The sequence below is a fragment of the Myotis davidii genome, unplaced genomic scaffold, assembly GCF_000327345.1.
Source record: "Myotis davidii unplaced genomic scaffold, ASM32734v1 scaffold88, whole genome shotgun sequence".
Classification (NCBI taxonomy): domain Eukaryota; kingdom Metazoa; phylum Chordata; class Mammalia; order Chiroptera; family Vespertilionidae; genus Myotis; species Myotis davidii.
The window spans coordinates 3,417,226-3,421,505 of record NW_006300377.1 but is presented as its reverse complement, the minus strand read 5'-3'; the positions used below and the strand labels follow the sequence as shown (position 1 = coordinate 3,421,505).

The window sequence follows — 4,280 nt, the reverse complement described above, 5'->3', positions numbered from 1 at the left end:
ACCCCAAAACCAGAGAGGAGGGAGCCCGATTTCCTGTGGAGTCACGTGATTCCACCTTCAGCTGTGGGTTATATTGTTGCTGGGGCACTGTTGGCCTGAATCTGGTTTACTGCACACTTGAGTTTGTGTTCTACACTCTGTACGACAGCAACTTTGCAGAGTGCCCTCTCCCACTCTGGGACCCCTTGGAGGATGTCAGAGAGCCAGTTTCGGCCTGATCCCTGCAGGCCAGGCTGAGGAGGGAGTCCGTTCATTCTGCAGAAGCCCTTTGAGCCACCAGGCCACCCCAGGTGCAGCTGGGCGAGGAGGGACTGTGGGAGGTTGGTTCCAGGGTGTGTCCTGCCCATCTTGGCCAGTCTTGTTGGCCACCTTCTAATTCAGTGGTTGCTAACCTTTCAGACCTCACGGACCACCAGTGGTCCGCAGACTACTGGTTGGCGACTGCTCTTCTAATTAATTTCCTTTCAATATGCATGAATTCATGCACCAGGTCACTAGTTATTAATAATGAACTACAATGTTCGCTAATGCTGATTACTATAATCATGTTGCATTCATTTCCCTATGTGCTTTACACACAGGCACACCATTTTTCTCCACTAATACTAGCAGTGAATATTTTAGCAGCAGACTGCCAAGTCATTAGTCCTGTATTGACTTGTTTGGTGTATGCAACAGGAAGTATTTCACTTTCAGAGAATAAGAAAAATAGGTTTATTTGCATTACACTTATTAAATTGTGCAGTTATTCAGTGTCTGGTAAGTTAATGTTCAAGAAAAAAATATTAATTTTTATTATAAGGTTCTATTATTTTATGTTAATGATGATTCATTTATTTCAGCCCTTTGTATTCAGCATGTCTCTATGGAAATAAACCTATGTTTCTATGAAAATTGAAGCTTTTTTTTTGTGGCCCACATAAATGTAAACCTTGTTTATTTGGTTAACCGTGTTAGCCTTTGAGTTTGATATGCTTGATCTAAAGATTACAGTGAGCCCTGGCCAGGTAGCTCAGTTGGTTAGAGTGTTGTCGGAAATTCTAAGGTTGCAGGTTCAATCCCTGGTCAGGGCACATACAAGAAATCAACCAATGAAGGCATACATAAGTGGGACAACAAATCAATGTTTCTCTCTCTCTTTAAAAAATTAATAAATTGCCCTGGCTGGTTTGGGTCAGTGGATAGACTAGAGCATCAGTCTGCGGGCTGAGGGGTCCCAAGTTTGATTCCAGTCAAGGGCACATGCCAGGGTTGTGGGCTTAGTCCCCAGCGGGGGGCATGCGGGTGGTGGCCGATTGATGATTCTCTCTCATCATTGATGTTTCTATCTCTGTCCCTCTCCCTTTCTCTCTGGAATCAATAAAGATATATTTAAAAAATTAATAAATTAAAAATTAAAAAAGATTACAATGAAACTGACCATTCAGTACAAATAAACCAGATTGAGATAGTACTTTCTGCCTCTGCCCTGATCAGTAAAGTCCTCAAAGAACTTCCAAGAGGCAGAAAGAAGCAAGAAAACGTTAAGCACAGGGAAATATCACTTTTTTAATTGATTTTTTTTCTTTTCCTTTTTTAGAGAGAGAGAGGAAGGGAGAGGAGAGAAACATTCTTGGGCACATTAGATTGAACCAGAAACCTGGGTATGTGCGCTGACTGGGAATGGAACTGGCAAACTTTCAGTGCATGGGATGATGCTCAACCAACTGAGCCACACTGGCCAGGGCTGGAAATAACACTTTTGGTGAGATTGTTAACATTGCCCAACAGATACAGCACCGATCTTTAGCTAGAGAATCTCTGGAACCATTAAAGAGATCCTGGGGACTGCCCGGTCTGTGGTCCTCAATGTTGATGATTGCCACCCTCATGACATCATAGATGACATCAACAGTGGTGCAGTGGAATTTCCAGTTAATTAAGAGCCACAAAGGAAAATATTTCAATTAAAGATCATTTGACAATCAAAAAAAAAAATGCGGGGACCCAGAAAAATATATGCTCTAGTTATACAATGAAATATATGAAGCCATAAAAGGTTGTAGGTTATTATTTATCAGCATGATAATATGTTTATGCTACATCAAGTGAAAAATGTTAGATATAAATATTAAAGATATAAAAAGCAACAAAAAATTTGACAACAATAATCTAGAAACAGTTTGATATAGGAGACAGCCTTAGGCTGGGGGTCAAGATAACTGTTTTAGCCCTGTTGTTACTACCCTTTGGGTAGTTTCAAGCAAGTCACATCTTTCTGGGCCTCTGTAACTCCATCTCTAAAATGTGGAGTTGGGCGAAATCTGGCTTTGAACTGTCTTCTGAAAAATGCAACATGTCTGTAATAGTGGGAGGTCACAGGAAAAGAAGAGGGGGCAAAGGGAGGTCCGGTGAGCAGGTTTATGGATTCCCTATTTCCACTTCAAATTTAGTAACTTCGTTTTATGTCATCAGATCTTATTAGAAGGGAATATTCCACTATTAATAAAAACAGGTGGAAACTACTAGACCTTTCATGTACCCACTTTCTCTGGAACTACTTTTTCTTGGCTTTTCTTTTTATTTCTTTCTTCTTGCTCTGAACATGGAATGAAAGATTCTGACTGAAATATACATTGTAAAATTCTGGATGAAATATACATTTTTCTTTCTTTTGGCTCTTCTCTCTTTTTCCCTATGCAGAAGTGAAATTAAAGATGAATAGGCCTAAGCAAGAATCAGCATAGAAACTTCCAGCAATTTCGCAGATAGTTCCCAGGAAAATTAGGAAAGTTCTCAGTTTCAAAAGAGCCAATTAGGAAAGTTCTAACTAAGTGTGTCACTTAGTTAGCTAAGTGACACACAAAAGCTAAAGTGACAAACAGAAGTTTACATCTCATTATCCTGTGATTTTAGGAGTTGCTTTTGAAAAAAAAAATTTTTTTTTGTCGTCATGGGGAATGATCTTCAGAGGCAACTTCTTTGCAGTTCTTACATATGATCTCCCTAAGCTATCATCATGGAAACCATTAGGGCAATTTTCTCCACCTTAAGGTAGGGGACTGGAATGGATAAAGAGGAATGAATCAAGGCCCCATTCTCTTCAGGCATCCTCAGCTTCGGTTTCAGGGCAAGATAAACCCAAATCTATTTCCCAGTTTTCTGATTAGAGATTAAGTTGCTTATGCTTTAAGTCAAATTCTCAAAGCTGCTACAATAGAGGTGAGTGAGGACACATAATATCTGCAAATCATGGCACATCTTCAGAGAAGAATTACAAATTTCTTAAAGTATTGTAGAACTTTAATCTTCTAGGTTAAAAAAAATTACCTCTTGCTTTGAAGACAGCTTGGTGCGTTGAAAAGCCTGAAAGAAGATGACTGAAATCTTCAGTCTATTCACACTAGCCTCTAGGTGCCTTGGGACAAATTACTTCCCTTGACCAGGCTGTGATTTTACCATTGGAGTAGATGGTTCCTAAAATCCTCTTGATTTAGATATTCTAAGTGCAAGTTATTGAGGAAACTATCACCAGTTGTTTGTTCAGTCTTCAGAATCACCAAAGGATCTAATTTGAGGTTAGGCAGTCAGAGTTGGCTCTGAATGTTCTACGCTCTGTGCTTCAGACCAGGCTGTCTCAAGGCAGGAAGGCTGTGTCTCCTTGAAATGACTAGCTGTTCTCTCATTGATTAGGATTCTTCACCTTCAGAGGTCCACTGAGAACTTCAGTTCACCATCATTTTCTCTATACAATGGTATTTCTGCAATCAGGTGTAAGATGGTGATCTGGACCACCCCCAACCATATTTCACCCAATTCTCCAGATAGCCCTTTCACTAATTTCTTTCATCCCTCCTTCATCACTGTGTCACGGTCCCTTTAAGACAGCGGCCATAGTTGAGTGGTGGGAGTAGCTGTTGGCAAGGAAAGAGACTTGCAGGATCTGGCCTACCCTGGGCCACTCACCGCGCAGGCTCAGGACCCGGGGCTTGATGGGAAAGGAAGGCGGGGCTTAAGGTGCGCCTGCGCATCAGGGGCGCGCGCAAGGGGCTGGTTTAGTGATCCCTTTAAGAAACCGCAGGCGGAGGAATTTCTCTGAGAGAAAATAATCCTACTCACGGGGCCCCTTGGAGGCCATTAACCCCCCGAGTCCCAGCCCCCACCCCCTTTTCTGGGCAGGCCCTACCGCCCACGCGCGCACCCGTGGGATCTCAAGATATCCCACCCAGCGCGCGGCACTCGCCACCTCCCCACTTTCAGCACCAGGTTCGGCCGGATCCCGGGAAGCTGCCTTGAGGCGG

At 42.4% G+C, this 4,280-nt stretch overlaps 1 pseudogene; it reads left to right on the top strand.

The window, feature by feature from the left end:
* Nucleotides 1-1,964, top strand: part of LOC107185217 — a 3,609-nt pseudogene extending 1,645 nt beyond the window's left edge.
* Nucleotides 1,965-4,280: the final 2,316 nt, after the last annotated feature.